The sequence below is a fragment of the Anopheles stephensi genome, unplaced genomic scaffold (assembly GCF_013141755.1).
Source record: "Anopheles stephensi strain Indian unplaced genomic scaffold, UCI_ANSTEP_V1.0 ucontig53, whole genome shotgun sequence".
Lineage (NCBI taxonomy): Eukaryota > Metazoa > Arthropoda > Insecta > Diptera > Culicidae > Anopheles > Anopheles stephensi.
The window spans coordinates 27,362-47,740 of record NW_023405420.1 but is presented as its reverse complement, the minus strand read 5'-3'; the positions used below and the strand labels follow the sequence as shown (position 1 = coordinate 47,740).

At 43.4% G+C, this 20,379-nt stretch overlaps 1 pseudogene; it reads left to right on the top strand.

Moving 5' to 3' along the window:
* LOC118517130 overlaps positions 1-20,379 on the top strand; it is a 56,522-nt pseudogene that overhangs the window by 8,787 nt on the left and 27,356 nt on the right.

The window sequence follows — 20,379 nt, the reverse complement described above, 5'->3', positions numbered from 1 at the left end:
GCTCCATTTTCACGGCTCATTTGGGGGGGAAACCGTAACGGCGTGCCAGCAAAGCGAGGGTGAAAAATCTGTTTTTCCTGTGGACTCACGCACACCTTCCCCCGAGGGTCGATTGTTTTTCTTACTTTCCACGCGGTAAAGACGCCTGTGCCGTTCGCTTCTGTATGAGTCTTTTCGTGGTGCGTGTCAGCGCTTAGCGATAGTTCTGTTGCTCGGGATCGAGACCATACAAATGAAGGTTAAGGAAAAGTCATTATTTGATGACGACATAAAAGTTTGTCATCATTTTGTCACCACACTCACACACATTGGTGACCATTTTCATCTTTATCGCCGCCTTAAGATATGGGGTAGTTTTGTGTCGAGGAATAACTTTCTTGAGTTAAACTTCTTCCCGAAACCGTCCCCCCCGCGCTAACACTTCGGCCGACCAGCAATAGCCCGCTCACGCTCGTGGGAAAAGTGGGAAAATTGGCGAGATTAACTTTTTGATTCCTTCGTTCAACAATCCCAACCCTTTTTGATTACTCGCGCCGCCTCTTTTCTCTCGACCTTCCCGGGACAATCAATTTTCCTGGTTTTCCCTTTTGGTCCAGGAAAAAAAAGGGATGCGTCGTTTTGTCGCTGAAACGAGTGTGTCACCTCCATCTGTGTGTGTGTGTGTGTGTGAGAGACTGACGGTAGTTGATCTGGCCTTGAACGCACTCGGAACCAGCTGAGCCTTCGGTCGATGAATTATTCATAAACGTTACCGAGGAACACTGAGTGTCAAATATCTCGTTACGCTGTGCCGTAGAGTTGGGAGTTGGAGTCGGATCGGCGTTGAAAGTCTGGATGGGGAAGCTTAGAGGAGATGAAGAGAGCGGATCATAAAGTTTAAGGATGGCGTTTCCCCGTTCCTTTAGTTTGGAGCCAGAAAAGAAAGCACGAAGAAGGACACTCGAATACGTTCGGTCTTGTGAGTGTTTGCAATAACTAATCAAATGACGATCGGTTTGTGACAGTGTGTGTGTGTGAGTGCGAGGGTGTGTTTGTGCGAAATTCCCTTGAGGGAATACGGCCAAATGTGTACGTGGTTTCAGGCACACCAATGGAAATGGGGTGTTAAGAAAGAAGTTTTTCATTAAGATTATTGAAACCGTTAAGCTCCGGTGTAGACAGCTAGTTTTCATCAGCTATCAACGGCGGGCAGATAATAATATATTCTCGGAGGAAAAAAAAAAAACGCCAGAAGAAACAAGCAGCTGCTACACGATGGGATAAAAGAGCAGGATTACAGCGTAAGAAAAAGGAAGAGGAAGGCGGTCTGATTCGCGACAAAGGAGATACAACGAACCCGGCTGTTTTGGTGAGCGACATCATGTAAATTATTTTTAACGCTTTCTGTCCTATCGTGGTATGAGGTAGAGCTCTTGCACGAGCAATTCTTGGAGCTTTTTATTTTTTTATTTTGATGCCCTTTTTTGTAAATAAGCTAGTGAAAGCAATGAAGAAACATAATTTGAAATTTAATAAATACGAATCCTGCGTAAGTAAATATGCACTCGATTCTATAGGGACTGTCAAGACATCAAAAGGCGATATCTATAAACACTTTAAGTTTTTAATGATTACATTTGAATATTAGCATCGAATTGCATAACTTTATGATGAATCTGATTAAGAGCCCCTCAAAGTATGCAATTTGTGTAGCACATCCTTCAAGCTTGATCACTATTCGCCACGCTTGCTGTTCCTAAACGTGTTTTAAACGACCATTAAATGAAGCAAATTATTCTCCACTTGCCATTATACATTCACGTGTTATTGAATGTAAACTATTTTCCACTCCCGCTCATTATGCATTTCCCCGGAACAGTACCGTATAATTGCGTTTTGATTTGCAACAAACAAAGCCACAACACCCGACAGCTGCGTAGAGCGCTGGGCTAGGCATTAAGGAAAAACATAATTTATACGCCAAACCGTATGTACTTTAAATTAATTTGACTCCATTTTGCTTCGCTTTTTGTCCGACCCCCATTCTCCCCCCCCCCCCCCCGGCATCTCCACAATAATACCAAAGTAAGATTAATAATGGCCCCAAAGGTCGTAATTTAAATTTCAAAACTAAACCTACCGAGCACCAAACCCCAGCTTCATCGGTGGTGTGCAAGCCGTTCCGGTGAGTCGGGCGGGATTTAGCTGCGAAGTCGGCGAACAATTTCATCACGCGTAATAAACGCGTGTGTCTTTCACCCTTTCCCACTGTGGGTGGGAAAGGAAATCCCTTCCCTCCTCTCTCGCCCCCCCCCCTCCATCCCATCCATGAGGGGTGCAGGGTGAGGGTGTGCATTTGGAAAATTGTTGTTGCGTGATGTTTTATGGTGCAATACATAATCGGTTACACCCGTTTATCATCTGGTTTTGCTGTTCAATGTACAGTGCACATGGCTGCGGATGCCATTTTTATGAAAGAAGGTACCCTGGGTACGGTAGTATTGGTGAGCCTTTTATTTGTCTGCATGCGGTACATTGCGGAGACAATGAGCAGAGTTACGACCCTCTCGGGAGCTATTTTTGCGTCTGTTTATTGGGTTTGCAGTACCGTCACACCGAACATGTGGGAAAAGGATTCCCCATTTTTCCCTTCGTTCGGTTCATGCAGGTGCGGCAAATGCGAAAGCACATCCTTAGCCATCTAATGATCACACATGGTGCGTTTGCGAAAGGGACTATCCTTGTGGAGCTTTTATTTTGTGTTTGTACAATTTCTATAGCTCCGGGGAGGGTTTTTCGCACGAAGAAAGAACCGTTCGTTGTGCCTTCTTGAGGTTAAGGTGAAAATATAAAAATGAAGCCTGACTGACATGGGGTGGAGAAAAGTGTCCCCAGTTCGATGAGTGATGATTGATTGGGTCAAAGGTGAATGGGAAAGTTATTTTTAAAAGCATTAAACCATTCCTACCCTTGGCTATGAAATGGCTGCTCAGTTTGATCGGTTAGAACACAAACAAATTCATTGAGCACACTTCATCAGTGTTAGAATTGGCATTCTATGTCGCCGAATACCTTCAAAGTGAACAATTGTTTGTTGGAATATATTCAAACACACACTTTAGCACAATAAAAGCGCAACAGATTATTGGACGATTAAGAGCCCCTTTGTGTCACGAGAGGTCAGATCGGTTAGCCTTCTTTAATCCACGCCCACCCTAACCGCAGCAACCGCAAGCCAACCAGGGATAAAACTGCAGACAACTAATTGGCCTGACACACTTCACACTGTCATACAGGTGTGGGAAAGAGCGAATGATTGACGGGACACTTGTGGTTGTTGTGAGTCGTATTTTGAGTCAGAAGGGTAAAAGTTGGAGGTCATCAAAAGGGGTGCCAATAATTGAGCGGGAGGTTTTTTCAAATAAAGCGAAAGGTCTGCTGATTTCAGACAGGTTTCCCTTCAATTTCAAATCATGTTGAAATGTTGAGGCTTGACGAGAAGTGCGAAATTTTATTCCATCCTTTGTAGTGCTTGATTAACACTTCGATTATTTAAGAGATTAATTATAATTTGCTAGACTTTGTATCGAGTTGAACGTTTCTATCGACTAAAAATAGACAATTTTCAACCACCAATTTTATAGCGAAATTTGTATTCATGCTTAACAATAGCAAGAAAATTCACCGAAAAAGGGAAAACTATGCTATCAAACCTTGTATGTGCCCATAAATAACGATCAGAACAAAAGGCTCTCTCTCTCTCCCTATTCTTTCCCCCCAATAATGACCTGGTTTTGTCCAACGGGTAGCATAATTTCCCCTCCGAAAAGGAAGTGTTAAGTACGGGACAGGCATTTTAATGGCAGAACAGGAATTTTGGTTTTTATTTTATTGTTTTGCTCGCCGGCCTGCGTTGGAGGTTCTCTTGCTACATTTCCCATACAAAAATCGCTAATCCTTACGAAATTATCCAGCTCCTGCTCACGCCTGTTTCGTGTTGCCTTGTGTGTGTAGTAGTGTGTGCGTGAAAGAATGTTCCTCAACCACAAAATCTACACTAGCAAGGCTGGGAAGTTGGAAAATATATTCCTGTTGGAAGGAATTTCTTGTGTCAAAAAATCCCACCCTAACTGAGCATGGGTGAGTTGGGGAGGTTTAAGTATTTCGAAGGAGGATGAAAACGTTGACAAGTGGCCAGAATACTCATTCGATGGAGAATGGAATTTCGGATGTGCCAGATAGGCTCTCCCACCCCCAGGCTGGAAGTGATTATTACCTTACATTTCGCTCGTTCTCGCTCACTTAGTACGCGTACAATTTGTATCCTTGAGTCTGCACCACTCAAAATCCATAAGCGAAATGAGTGCTGATGGTGGCTGATTTTCTATTGACTCGTCGGATTATGGCGCGCTTTCCCAAGTACGGCACATGTTTTTGGTTGTGACATTCTAATAAAGATTCGGCAAAACCAGCAAACCAGTATCGGTATCGGTTCAGCCAACAATGAGTCCAGCTGACAAGTTATTTCGTATTTCATTAAGCAATCCGAAATGAACCATCGAAGCTTAAGGGATTCGGATTTGTGGAGGGGGAGTTGGCAGAGGAGTGAAATGCAGGCACACACACACACACACACAACATTGTAGCTGTCGGTGCGACCTTTCTCCAATCGCCCACATGCCCACTGCGTAGGAATGCTGGGGTCGGGTGGGTTATGTTTGCCATGTGTCCACCCACAGCCAGACACTGTCTGATGCAGTCGATTGTCGAGAAATTGGACCACAGCGTATGTCTTTAAATAGCTTCGACTACTAAAACAAGTCAGACTCATCCAACCGACTCTATTGAGGGTGTAGGCTAGTGTTTGCTGAAGATAGGGTGTTGGGAAAAAGAAACCATCGGTATGCTAAAAATAAGACAAAAACTTGATGTGGTGCTAGTTGGCCAGAGTTCTTCTAGGCAATTTATTGCATATTACTTCAGATGGGGGTGATCTATATTTACTGAGCTGAACTTAGCAGCTTAACCGAGCCATCTTAACGTGAAATTGTATTCTTGCCGGGGAGTGTTTGATATCCTTTGCGTTTAAAATTCTCAACCCACGAGCGCATTATGAAGCCGAAGCAATCCGTTCACGAAACCCGCTCGTCGTTTCCATTAATCATAATTTACTGGAAACGTGATTCATGGCACGAGCGGAATGCTTCTGGGCTGTACTGTGTGCGCAAGTAAACAGCAACCACACGTTCACCCGCAACCCGATGACGTTGCGAATTTGAGGTTAATTTTAAAACCAGATTAGATAAGCTTTGAGCGAATCGGGGCTGAGAAAGACGCCTTCTTCTACCATGTATGAAGCTCGGTAGAAAGGCATGATGAACTTCTACCTCGTTCACCCATCTCCAATTGGTCACTCTCGAAGGTCCCACGTTTGGTTTGGACTGCAATTTATCATCCACTGATGACTGCGAACAACCATTTTGCTCATTTTTTTCCCCTCTCCTCTCTAGCTCCAGCTGACGGAGTGTTGACGAGCATACACACGAATCAATCCATCATCCTTTTTTCGGTTTCGGTTGGCTGTGTTGAAAGCTGGCTTTCAAATCATATGTTAATCTGTCGTGAAGCATCTCTATCTGGGTGTCCCAGTGGCCTGTGCTGGGCAGAGATAGTGCTCGTCTAGGTTTATGAAGGTAAAGATATCATTTGATAACGCTAGTGAGTCCGAGTCTAGTAGATCAGGAGCTAGTAGAAAGTGATTTTGAGAATCTTTAAAAGCTTCAGAAGACTTAATCGGAACAAGATTAGAAAGCAGACGGAATGGAGTGCCTTTTCATCCTTAATGTTCTTCCCTCAAATGGATTCTTGGAAGGAAACGTCTGTTTACAATGACCAATCGTATTCCATCTCAAGGATTTTTTTTTAATATTTTTGATTGCTTATTTGCTAATTTTATTCAGTATTACAAATAGTTTTTTTTTGTTGTTTTTTTGTTATTTTTTTCATGAAAAATGTTTCAAAATGATCCATAAAATCTTATCAAATATCCATTTTTGGCCAACCTTCTCTCCACAGTAGGTGATTCTTTCTTTAAAAAACTTTTCTTTCCATTCCATCGCGTATCTTTCAGACCACACTCCACTAAGTGTTGGTGTGTGTCCAGGAGTCTTTTCCCTCAAACTGGACCGCTTCCCACTTTCTTCTCCTCCCTATAAAACCCCAGAAAGCGGAAAGCTGTTGGCACGGTGTGCGGTTTGCATGCAAATTATCACAACCACCACCGTGGGCCCAGTCCCGGTTGGTGACCGGTGGGCCTGTGCCCAGTGGTTGCGGTTGGTACGCTGCGCACGTGAGACCGATCCGAGATTAATAGTTACTAAATGAAGCGGAAACCTTTTCAGACGCTCGAACCCCATCGTCCCGGGTGCTCGGGATCGGGAGGTTTAGGATAAAGCTGGGAAGATGCTTTAATTGCACGGGACCAGGCCGCATGAAACTGATCTGCTTGATCCTGGCTTTTTTCAGGTCCGTTTTCGTTGGAAGAAGAAAACTGACCATTCATGTTGTGAGAAGGAAAGTGAGTGAGAGAGAGAGAGAGAGTGATTGTAGGGCAAATGGAAGTAATAACAATAATTAACCAACAATCAGGCTCGTTTGGATTATGCAGGCATCGTGTTGCCGGTGCTAAAGATGATAAGGGTTTTAATGATTCTTTTATGTAGGAGGACGTTTTTTTTAAGTTTCGATTCATTATGAATATGTTTCGAAGAGATTTATCTTATCCTTTCTCTAAGTTCCCTTTTCTCAAAAGCAGGAAGAAATCTCCAAACTCCTAACAGGGAAAATTTAATTCGATTTTCAAATTCGATCAAACACGCAAATGTAACATGCGGAAGTCCGGAAATGAACTTGGTTCCATTCAGCGGACTACCCATTCGCATCCCGGGCACGTCCACCCGGTAATGGTCATCCGTTGCTAGGTGGGCTGCCTTCGGTACGGTGTATTTATCCTCTCAATCAATCTGCGTTCTTAATATTCATGCCCACCGTTTTTTTTTTGCTTGCTGCTCGAATTCTATAAAATCAATTCAATTTCGCAGCCGACTGGAAATGGAAGAGTTTTATTTTGTATTTGGCTGCACATCGATCGGACGAAAATGAATAGATTTTGTTTTTTCCGGTTTTGGTTTTCCCGCTCCACTGGGGGGAGAGAATGGCGATAATTCACTGGGCGCGGAACAATACAGCGTAGCTTGAAGCGTTTTAAGCTTTTTCCGAGGAAAAACTCAAAGCACCGGACGTTGGCGCTATTGTGAGTAGGAACATAATTGAATATTTTCTAAATTGTTCAGCAATTTTCAACCGTGGGGAAAATTGTTGGAGAGCGAAGAATGAAGGTGATGTTTAAAGTGCCATTTAATAGTTTGATCAATTTAATTTTGTTATTCAATCTCAACCATCATTGTATTACATTAATCCGGAATGATTTTGATAGCTTAATGTCGTTTGTTGGGATGTAGTAATAAAGCTGTTTCTTGAATTTAACACGTTTCTCACAAATCAAGATGAAGAGCTTTATTAACTCAATCATCACCATTAGACGCCCAAACTGTTGTGATGGGATTCCTAATAAAATGTGATGATCAAATTGATAGGCTTCCTTGAATAGCTCTCTCTCACTCTCTATAGCTGAACTGTAGAAGAACTGTAGATATCCAGAATCCTGACACCAGGGCACGAATCAGAGTGAATGTCTCAAAATTCTTCTCCTTTTCAGTAGCAATAGTTGATGGCAAAAATTGATTCAATTTCGAACCAATTTATGGGGTGGTCCGCTCCTCGAACGAAACATCAGTTCACACCTGCACCTATCTGCATCCAATCTTTACCCACTGTTGCAAACTCGATTGAATTAGCTTCACTTAGGCTTGGATGACGTACTTACACTGGTACACCAATCACCGGGAATCCGGCAAAAGTCTCCCAAAGCATCAGCATCAGCCCGAATCCCAGTGAACCCGATAGTACCGAGCGCTGACGGCAATATCATTCACTTTTAATTACTGCTTAATTTGGTTTAATTTCATTTTGCGTTCAACACCAACGGGAGAGTCAAAGAAAACAAGTAAGAGTTCGCCAGATCTTGACGGTTTGAGTAGCGTCGAATTGAAGCTGTTGGAAGAGCGACAGAAAAAACGGAAATTGAAGTACCTCTTTCGCACACCGCGCTCTTACTGTCTGTTGTAGGCGAAGCCTTTTTTTTGGAGCTTGGTATAAATCTGGAGCAACATTTACAACAGTTACAATTTCTGCAACTGCTTCCTTATTGCAATCTCTCGCCGTGAGCAAAAGTATCCTTTTCCCATTCAACATCATCAGCTTCATTAATATGCACAAAACGGTTGCATCTCCTGGGCCGGATTTCGGAGAGCAAACGAGCGTCCGTATTAGCATCATCGCGCAGACATCGGCTGCCTCATCCTCCTCCAAACCGCTTATCGTTGCTGAGCATCGGAGCAGGATAGAACACCGGCCACTTGCACCCCCCGCTCATCCACCCATAGCTAATCACTTACCTCGTTAATGAAGAACGGGGAGCAAACCCTCGGTGGCTCACTCTGCTTGCTGATGAAAACATTCCCCGACGAGAAGATGCTCGTCTTTAAGCGGCACTGTTCACTCCATTCACTGCTTCCTTCTTAAGCAAATAATCCCACTTCTGGCGCTGCCGCTTTCTTCCCTTGATGTTCAAGTTCGCTGGGAAACGTGCTTTAATAATGCATGCCCAGAGAACCGGAGCGCAAACATTAAAGGATTACGCTTCATTGCAGCGTGCGCGTTCTAGCGTTGGCTACCAGGGGGCCTGCGATTCTTTCCAGGCCACTCGTATCGTCCCGGCATGACATGAAAATTGGTCGTACATATTGCGCCGGGGGTCGAGTTATTCACACGTAACCATTCATTCGACCGACAGCACCCTCGTGGCGAGCGTTACTTTCTCCAAATTGTCGCAGACGTTCAACGACACTCCCGTCGCGCCTTGCTCTCCTAGCCACCGCAGTTTCCCTTTCGGTCCCGTAGCTACGCCTCAAGTGCATAATAAATATAGCAGGCACAGCACCGTGCGATAGATAAGTACGGCCAGGCGCCTCCATCACACGAATTGCGCAGGACGACATCTTGAGACGATACACGATCACTGGTGCAAACTGCAATTCGTCGTGGTGGTGTTGGTGATGAAGGCACCACCACTCACATACATTATTATCGAACCGAAAGCATGTGCTTGAACTATTAACGTGCAACCGTGCTCGAACATAAGGCGCTGAATGCTGCTCGGAAGCCGTTCAGAAAACGTTATCACGCGACATATTAGGGAGGAAGATGGCACACGGGATTTACGGTTCAGTTCTGGAAATTAATTGACGAATGTACTGAATTTGTAGCCAATTGCTGTCATTACGATGGTTACGGCAGCAATTTATGACGCTAGTAAGACATGGGACTACACAATGTAATAAAGCAAAGAGAAATTTGCATACATTTAGGCGTTTGAATGCTGTATATGAGACGCTACCTGCATTTTAATAATTTTCAAATAAGAAGAAACACAGAGGGAAAAAATTGCACAAACTTAAACGTTTGAAGGGTGAATCTAGAGTGTTACAGTTCTTCACATACAAATCTTCTGAATTTTTAATTATGCAACACAGTTTTTAATCGCAAAGTTAAATGTGTTTCCAAAGATCTTGCATGGGATGAACTGTCCAAACAACTTTATCTTACTCGCACAATGACAGCCTTGAAGCCAACCTGTCTAATCTCGTTCCCTCCAGCCCACGGCTCCAGCATGCTCAATAATTGTTATTGCTTTCATGCTCATGTACATAAATTTATGTCAAGTCGTTAAAAACGAAAACCCCACCGCCTCCTTTACACACTCACTGCCAAAGACATTTTTCCTCGCAGCAGAGAAAAGCGCTGCAGCAGACCCCGAAACGCGCTTCTTAATAACCCCGGGACACGTGTTGCGGTCGGTTCTGAAGCTGGTGCTGCTACTCGCTGTTGCCCGTGGACTCAGGTTGCACATTAATGTTTGTTCGTGCTCATCGTGGCTGGCCTCGGCTCCGCATGACCTCACCCTGCCACGAAAGGTCAAGAGCCGGGTTTATGGTTACAGTGCGATGCAGTGTGCAGAACAAGCTTGCTCGTTCTGTATGCGTCAGTACGTTCTGGGGACCGTGTGCTACATTTTTATGACTCCACAAACAGATGGGACCCCGGCATGAAGAAGCTGCACCGAGCCACTGCCCGAGAGCCTTTTTCTGCGTAGATGAGGTAAATTTATGTGCGAGCGAGTGAGTGTGTGTGTGTTGGTGCATTCTCTTTGGGTGACCGGTACCACTTTTCATTGCGGTCGTTTGCAAAGTATCTGGCAGCCTGCTGCAGTCATCGTGGCGTGCTTGGGAATAATTTACAAATTTTGTGTAATTGCTTGTACCATGCGAGTGGTCGTTGTTTGCTGGAGCCAGGAGTGTGTCTTTTTCGGGGGTTCTTAAATTAAGAAACTTTTGTCTAGAAAGCCATTATACTTCCGATAGACATGTTGGACCTTGTCCAAGAAGCAGTCTTTTGAAACAAATTAAAGCTTTGAAAATTGAATTGAATTTTACATTTATTTATTGAAATAATTTATAATTTTCATTCATTGCAGCAAGAAAAAAAGCGAACTTAAAATCAGTTTAGGAAAATGTGTTCAAAATTGGAAAAAAAAGAAAATCAATTGCTGGTAACCAAAGCATTTTTCATTCGTTTTGTAACCACTACCAACCATCGATGATGGATTGATTCATGAATTATAAATACCGCCATCGATGCACGAGCTCGTACCGTACGGAATGGAACAATGTATCGTACGAGATCGAAGGTACCAAGCGCATTTTCAAGCTACAAATTTCATATCGCTAGCTCGAAAGCGAATGAAGCGCATAAAATTATTTCTGATCGTATTTGTACCAGCTTACGATGGCGAAAAAAAAAAACGGAGTGATGAAACTGAGCACAGTAAAAAAGCGAAAAATGTGATATCAATTCATAAATCCATCGTCACGTCACCGACGCCGGTCGCCGCTGTGTCATACACGGTACGGAACCCAACCAGTTCATCACGTTCTTCAACTTGGGAGGAGTTTTAGATTGCAATTGGAATTTGATTATCGTGCTTGCTACACGCGGCAGCTCGTGGTGGTGCACACGAAGACCAGAACACCGACGAGTGTGCAAGAAAACACAAGCACACACTTACGAGTGTGCTCGAGCAGAAGCACGGATGGTAGCAACAAAAAAACGGGGTTGACTGTGTCTGGAAACTAATAAGCACTTCGTTACAGCCATAAAGTGTCCGACAAACGGAGCCCTTGTCCGTATTTACAGCATGCAGAGACTTTGTATCACTGGGACCAAAAACGGCCAAGTGTTCGGAAGGGGTTGCAGAGGAAACGGAGAGCGCTAGAAGCCATCTGACACTTGCAGAAGCTCGGAGGGGTTTTTATTTTTGCACCACTGGCCGTACTATTTCGGTGAGTGTTTATTCTGGGCCGACACGAAAGCACTTCTCCGGATGGCCGAACAGCTGGGTCAATGATGATAATGATGAAGGAGCTTGAGCTGTTTTTATGCTTTTTCTGCTACACTCAGGACGATTCAGGATCCGAAGAAACCAAGAACGATTCACTCGGCAATTGAATCCGTGTCCGTTTACGTTCAAGTACCAGTTAAATCTAGCGGAGGCGAGTGAGCGAAAGAGAGAGAGACAGAGTAAGAGAACGACTTCTGTCCAACCGAATGGCCGCTTCCTGGCAGCCGAATGGTGTAAAGAGCGGGAGCTTTTATTTTGAAATTGACCAACACAAAATCGAAAAATGAAATGAAGCAAAACACGCAAAGTAAGTCAGAATTGGGGGGCTGGCGAAATAAAGGATGCTCAAATCGTTCAGCTTTTGCATTCGTTTCTTTCAATGGAAATTGTGGAAAAGAAAGTAATACATTTCCGATCGTTAGCTTCAATGGGCGAGGAAAAACAGAAAGATAGAAAGGTGTTTTTCTCCACTCACCACACCACGCTCGTGAATCTCAGGAAGCTCGTATGCCCAAAGGTACAACATATTGTGTGCACCGAGCAAATGCTTTACCACCCATATCGGCCCCATACGCTTCTCCTGCTTGGATACGGGCTGCAGAAAACATATAAATTGCTTTCGAACACAATGGCGTAATGGATGCAGCAGGCAACGTTTGGGTTTTTTTCCCCCTAGCCAACGTGAACCAGAGACAGATGTTGTGGCCGGATTTGTAGCATGCAGGCAGGTTTGCAGCTAGCGAAGGATTTATGTTGTGCGCGTAGCACCGTAGCAAGAAAAGTGCATTTCCCAGCGGCGCATTTTTGGGTGCATCTTTGCGAGTGGAAAATCAATGGATCTGTTTTCAATTCAATTTTCTAACCAACTCGGTCGTGTAGCTTGCGGACAAGGGGCTAGATTTGCTTTCCGTACGAGGAAAAATTTCATTTCGGGGTCGTAATTTCGTTTCTGAGGTCATTTCACTAAAAAGTGAGTTACAACAACTTTTGGTCAAAAATTCTTTGAATTCGTTGTACTTAAGAACTGTGTTTTTTATATCAAAATCAATAAAAATATCAGTACCAACCGGAATTATTCCAATCTATTTATTTTATTTATTAAATATGACGGTCCGATGCCGTATTGTCACCACCGCATGTGGTGACTGTGAATTACATTCACGCAGAAAACAATTAACAAAATTAACTAGGCATTTCCTCCTAGTTATTTGCCATATCCCGGGCATGCTCGGTTGAATTATTCCAATCTAAATTCGGTAGAAATCTAGTCAATGAGTACAAGTACTGGGCGCCTCCACCTATGTTCACAAAATCTTTTTTCTATAACAGATTATTTATAAATGAGAATTGTTAGAACATAAATTACTTCAAACTGATTTGGATTTTGTAGAATGATGAACATGCAAATTCGTCCTGATTCTGAAGGCATATATTTTTTAAATCTTCTCTTAGTCGGCTTTACTTAATTTGTCTACCTTTGCCCGTTACAGCAACCAAAGCTGTAAGTACTATGAAACTTTTCGCTTATCTTCACCGTGCAATAAGCTTGATTACATGGAAAGTTGCTAAATAATTATTAAATAAAAACCCAACCTCATTCCCTAATAACTCTCATCCCCGACATTTTCGCCGGTATTTTGCATCAAATTTACGCCTCGGTACGTTGCGGTTGAACGATCAAAAGTTTATAATTTCATTCCGGACGGGTTGCTGGTTCGGTGACGGGAGATAGAACGCGCGCTCGGTCGCGTTATGCCATCACGCGAAATTAAAATGTCTTCCCGAAACGAAACTGTCGCGAGCAGTGTTTGGAGTGTGTCTCGTTACGACACACACGCGCGCGCATTTTAGAGTTGATGTGTGTCCTGGTGGTGGTGGTGGTGGTGGTGGGAAAATCTCATTTGAGCCAAGCTGCAAATATACTTATTTTATTATATTAACAGCCTGATTTCACTCCCCTTGCGATTGCCCCCGTTTTTCCCTATGTGCAACTTTTCATTTCAGAATGACTTTTTTAATGATGCTGCTGAACGTCAGATAGATAGTGGAACAAAATCATCAGCTCCGTTGCTTGGTCTCGTGGAAGTTGCTTGCTAAAACGTGCGAGAAGGATGCTAGCCAATGAGGTTGATTTTCCCTTGAACTATCAAACACATACACACACACACAGACACATATCCCCCAAGGATCTGCTCTTGACCTCTCACCGAGGGGAGGTGATGTTGTTTGGGGTGTTATTTGAATTTCACGCAAACACTGCACTTCGTATCGAAATTTCGCAATCACTAGGCGAACCGCATACGTTCCCAGGCACGTCCACACTTCATCACGAAACAGCATCCCCACACACAGACACAAATAACCTAGGTTGAATGTTAGTAAATTATGTTAGGAAGGAAGTTTCACCCTACCTTACGCCTTACGGGAACACCTACTCCACTGACACGTTGTTTGCATTCCGGTGAGCACGTCCCTACCACGTCATATCGATCTGTGTGTGTGTGGATCTGAGTGAGCGAGAAGCCCTTTTTTTGTTATGCTCCCTTTTTCTGGCACCATTCGCCACCGCCGTTGCCCTCAAAATTAACCCGCACAAAGTAGAAACACAAATAAAGCGTGCAATTTAGCGGTTCATTCCGATGTGGAATGTAATTATTCATCCAGGAATATGGGACACCGGATGATACGTGGGAAATGAAAGCTGACTAAAGCAATCAGATGTGTGGGGCCTTGTGTTATGTGGATGCGTTGTTAAAGCAACGGGTGGAATAGAAAGATCGCATCAGCAATCGTGAAATGCAGATAATTTGACGAGTAATCAACGTTTGGAAAAGGGCTTTGGAGTACAAAAACCATGAGAAAGTAATATCTTCTAGCTTTTGATATGTCTTGGATTCATCAACAAATAAGTAAGAAATAAAATTGTATCGATTGTACAACACAATCATATGAAATCGTCAAATCAAATCAATATAAACAAAATTCGTACAGACCGTACAAAGTTCGTACACTAAAATTTTCATACCTTTAGGCGTCATCTGCTTGTAAATGAAAAACCACGAGTATCACCAAATAGGAGAAGCCTAACGTAATTTTTGTCATGGACAACTCCACGCCGAAGTAATTTTAAAATGCAAATTCGTACCTTCACGCAGCTTGATTAGCTACTGCCGAATCTGTCCAAAATATTTACCAAAAACACACAATGTAAGCACCCAATATGGTTCCTCATCCTGTCGCGCTCATCACCTCTACCAAGCACTCCGCCACAAATATTACACCACTAACATGCAAACCTTCCTGCACCGTATTTGAACGGCTGATGTACCCGTTAATTGCATGTTCGTCGAATTCGGGTGCGCCAGCTTGCACATCACGCGACACACATATGGTGAGACAGGCAGCAATTTGAATGTATTAATATTTGCATTTACTCCGTGTGTTGCACCGTGTGCTTCGAACGGAGTACAATTTGATTACTTCGCTAAAGAGGATCGGGTGGGTAAATTGGGGCACACGAACGCGTGTGCCATGCTTGAGAACGAGGATTCGAGTCGATGAGCGTTTGGTGGGATAATAACTTCATAACCAAGCACCCATTGATATGCCAAAATCGATGGTTTTCAATTAGAGTTCCATTCGCACTGGATGTTTTTGAGGTTTCGCATTATATTGCACACTGAAAATTCATTTAATTTTAGTTGTCTGCAGCAACATTTTTTTTAAACCGTCCTTGCATTTGTGTCGAGAAACCAATCCGGTGTTGTAACCATGGTGCTTCACCACAGGAAATTACCCGCGTGAGCATAGTAACCGTTGCTAGCCATTTTGCTGTCATCCAAAAACGTCAAAATCAACACCATCGCTACCAGCGCTCCAAAAATGGAGGAAGAACAGGCTCAAATTGTTAGTGTTACATTGAGGGACATTTTCCACCAAGCGCTTCCATCACCGGCCGACCTGCTGCCCTGGTACATACCGAAGTGCTTTTGGCGTTCGCTGCTAGCATCCCGCCAGCTAGCAGCCTGTGAAACCATCCCACTCCCCCGTCCGGATCCCTCCGCAAACGGTGACGATCACCATCAGTGCCCGGCACAACCTGCCCGAGACGGACTACTTCGGTGTGGAATCGCCCTAGCGCGCCTACACCAAGTCCGGCACGTCTTCATCGTCAGCCGAAACGGTGGCACCGTAAGACGATTGTTGCAATTGATGAAAGCGGACTCGTCCGAGCTGCTGCACGTGCTTCTGCTCACTGATAGGATTTCGACCGTGGAGGAGTTTCAAGCCGCCGACAGCGAACGGAACGTTTCGCTGGTACGCTACGGACGGGCTGCACTGGTAGATGATGGGCCCACTTCGAATCTTCCCGCCAGCTACGGTATTGCTGGCGATGAGGACATTCTGTACGGCGTTGGCAACCATCTCACCAGCACAAGCAAAGAGGAGCTGTACGAGGAAAAGCTACTGAAACTGTTCCACAGTGCACGGTTGGTGCTTGAACAGATGCGACCGGAAGTGCGATGGAAGGCGTTGGATGGGAAGGTGCTTTACTTGTACCGCTCCTTCCCGCAGGCTACCTTTGTAAACTGTTTCGAAATTAAGCGCCTTCGGTAATCCTTCTTCACCGGGGGCCGGGTGTAAAACTCTTGCTGGGAAAAAAAAACTTGGGAAAAGCACTGTTTACCCAGAGCGAGAGTGAGAGGCAAACCTATTCACCATAGAATGAAAGGGTGTACTGTGCTGGATAGAACGAGCGCCGATGCTAATCCCGAAACTATTTTCCTCGCTCAACAAAAGGGAATAAAACAACAACCGGAAACTGTGGGTCACTGAGCATGGCGGAACGGATAAAGTAGCGCAATCATCGTCATTTTGATCGATTACAACCGAGGTACGGTTGAGTTGGCGAAGAGTAGCGAGAACTGTGTACACATCATCGGTAGGAAGATGCAGCATTTTTTTTACTTTCTTTTCGATTATTGTATTTTCTGTAAGTTTTTTACCTTGTTCGCTGTGCAAATCATCCATCTTAGATATTTTGTCGTACGCTTTGCTGCTCTTTCATATATTTTCTTCTAAGAAATAGCTGAGAGTATCTCAACAGTCCGTAATAATAAATAAATTAATAAAATAAATAGCTGAGAGTAGATGTGTTATTCTGTTTTCTATTTCAAATTTTACTTTTTTCCGATGTGTTTACATGTGTCTAGTTTAGTCCAGTAGTTCTTTCCTTTCATGTCTATTTTTTGAACTTTTTACTATTTTTATTTATTTGATAAGAAGAAATATACTGGTTTTCTTTTCATAGCTTGAGTCTTGTAAAAAAAGAGTGATTTTTTAAAAAAAATTCTTACTCAGAAGATCACAGTATTTTCTTATTCTTTACCATGCAAGCTTCTCATTCATAGCCAACGATTTTTTAATTGCTTATTTATTATTTTTCACTCTGTAGTGTTCTACTATGATGATTTCTTTAATATTGAGTACAAAAGAATCAGCGTCAAGCATGCTTCGTTAAAGCCCTTTTCCCCAGAGCGACGACAACACAACGGCAAGGGAATACTTCTTGTCTGCATTACGATGCACAAAAGCGAACACCATAAGGAATGTGTATTACCGTTTGGAAATAGTGCTTGAAAGTGACGATAATATCTAACGACGATAACGAGCTTCGTGAAGCAAGTTTTCCCCCTTTTCTTCAAATATGCTGTCCGGCATGAAGGTGTTTTCGAAGCCGAAACCAAACAGCTTATCGATTTTTAATTTTCTTCTCCTGTGTCTCTCATCGTCCGTTTTTGGGTTAACGTTGAGTTGGGTTGGTTTTTTGTTGGCACTATTTATTTTTCATTTTCTTTTTACAAAGACTTCGACAAAATGCAAAAGAAAAAACTTTCAGCACCAAAACATCCAACAACGCTGAATGATGGGTCCTGGGCGATGGAAAGTTTTCTTTCAATTATGATCTTGCCAACGCGGATGCCGAATCGATTCGGTCGGTGCGGTGTCGGTTCAGGAAGTGGTGAGAACAAAAAGCATCACCATTTCCTTGTAAGGATGGGCTGACATTCCGTTTCCCTGACCAATCACGACCGCCCGGAGAACGACGATTTCCGGTTGAAGTAATGGATGTTTTCTTTCTTTGCCGATCGTGTTTTTTTTTGTCCGGGGTTTCCCTGGAAGTATGCTTCGGCTTTGCTTGGAAAACGAAACGGTAGCATACTTACTTGCAGAACCGTTCCCAGGAGATTCGCGCCCGGGAAGTAAATTAAATTACTTGCCCGATGGTAGATATTGTGGATGGAAGATGTTTTGCAAGTTCTGGCAAGGGAGTACCGAGGTCTCTTATCTTCTGTTTTCATTTGCAAATAAAATCATACCGACACTGGAAGGACAATTGTGTGCTCAGGCGATTATAATCAATAATTTGACAAGTTAAGATCGATAGGAATCGCTGTTTTTCGCTCTGAAGAAATATTTTGGATAATACACCAGGAGAGTTCAATAAATTAGAGTAAATTTGAAAAAAAAAAATATCAAACCAAGTCCAGTACCAAACTTCCTCGTAGTCTCAGCAACGCAAGCAATATTTACAGACTAAATCGTCCAGCGTATTCTGGTGTCCTATGGTTTGGAGAGAATCTATGTATCAGATGCACATGTGAGGACCGAAATTACACATTTTGTATACAGTTCAATCTTGGTCCATATCAGTCTCATGTCTTCCATTTTGAATTCCTATAGGCTACCTCCAGATTCCTAAACAGACCTTAATATCCACGAATAGATGTAATGACTTTAGATTGACTCAAAAGGTCGCTAGGCCATGATAGGAGAAGAAGGTTGTTCTGTAAATATATAACTTAAGTTTTGATCTCCTATTACGATTTCACAAGAGCCTTGAAGAATTCTCGACCCTGAAGAATTCTAGTTGGAAGCAGATCTTCATCCACAATACTACCCAAGGTCACCTATGAGCTCTGAAGAAAGCGTTCAATCTATTTGATACATCTATAACTCTGCTATGCGAAGCATCACACACACACACATTAATCTTGTGAATAAATTATAACGCACGAGATTAACACATGTCTGTTTATTCATTAAGAGATACATCGCTACAAAGAAACGAATCCCCATCTGACACGTAATTTGAGTTATCTGTTCCCGGAAAAAGACCCGTCCTCAAACAGTGCTGTAACCGAGTGATACCTATGCTCGATTTCATCTCTTTCAATATCAATCTGTTATTCTGGGCCACTTTTTTGTCTGTCTAAAACTATCAGCGAAACGAAAAAAAAACAGAACCTCCGCACATCCCAAGCGACCGAACAAAGCTTCACAAGTTCAGTTCGATTAGTGAGCCTAATCGAATTTTCCGGTCACGCACAGCCACGTTTTTCCGCGTGTTATTGTGCTATCTGTGTTTGTTTGTAAATATACACCCCGATATACCATTTATGTGAGATGCGTGAGGGCAACAGAAGAAGGGACAAAAAAGCACGCTGTATGGAAGAGAAGTAGACCTATTTTACCTCTTCTTGTTTGCCTGTGTCCTGCGCGAATGAAATGTATCTGCTGCTAGGTGTGGTGTACTTGTACACACGTGTCCTGCAGGAATGGACTGTCCGATGATACGGAGGGGAGGGGGGGGGGGGAAGGTTGGGGAGGATAGAGCGGAATGGGAAATTGTCGTTTTCATACGTAATACGTCTCGTTTAGCTGGAGGATTACGACCGGTACGTGACTGTCTGTTTGAGCGCACGCAAGCTGTGAAATACGTACGTGCGACGCGGCGAAATTGCTTCTCCGAATTGTGTCCACCGTCCTGTGATTCAAACGCACACACACACACACACACACACATAAACCTGAGGAAATGTTCCGAAATGTATCAGTATGTGTGTGTATGAGCTCTTCCATATTGCACGAAGAAAGCTTTCAGGTGCATCCTCTCTTTCTGCTGTCCTTGACGATGTAACAACAGCCTCTTGGAAATCTTCCAAGATTTCTCTAGCACGAAACGGTAATGCAGTGGGATAAGATATCATTACCTGCTCTTATCTCTCAACATAAAATACAATGTTTTACAACGATTTCCGATGGAACAAACAATCCCGGCCGGATGGAATCAAAAGTGTGCTGAAAGCTTTTTTTCTCTTTCTCCCTACCCAACAGTACCCAACAGCTTAGGTGTCGAAAGGTATCCATCGCACCATCGCCGATGTGTTACTGTGGAAACTGTGGTAACGGCTAATACTGCCCTGGGCGTTGTTGCTATGCCTCCGATACATGGTTTCGCACCGAGCAATGTAGAACCGAAGGCGTTTTGCTTTCGGTGGCACTTTGCAATAAATAAAAACATACAAATCTGCACCTGTACTTCAATGGTCTTCAAGGATTTTGTTGCTCCCAGATTTTTGTTTTTGCTACCGTTAGCTGTTTTGCTTTTTTTCCTACTGAAGGAAACATCCCTTCTCGAAATGGTGTCTCGAATTCACATTATCTATCCCCCCAAAAACACCATAACAACCAACTGTACACGGTTGCGGTCCTCGTTTGAATCGGATCATGCCGTGTTTTTTCCCTGAAAGTAACGGCAAACCAGCTACGAAAAACATGTATTTATTGTCTCGCAACAAATAGCCCAAATGGGCTGCAGATGTCGTAAAGCTAGGTGGAGCTTACTTCGCTTGCCCTTGTGTATCGTACGCGAGCTCCAGCGTCCGAATCGCCAACGTAGCAACGATGGCTTGCAAGAT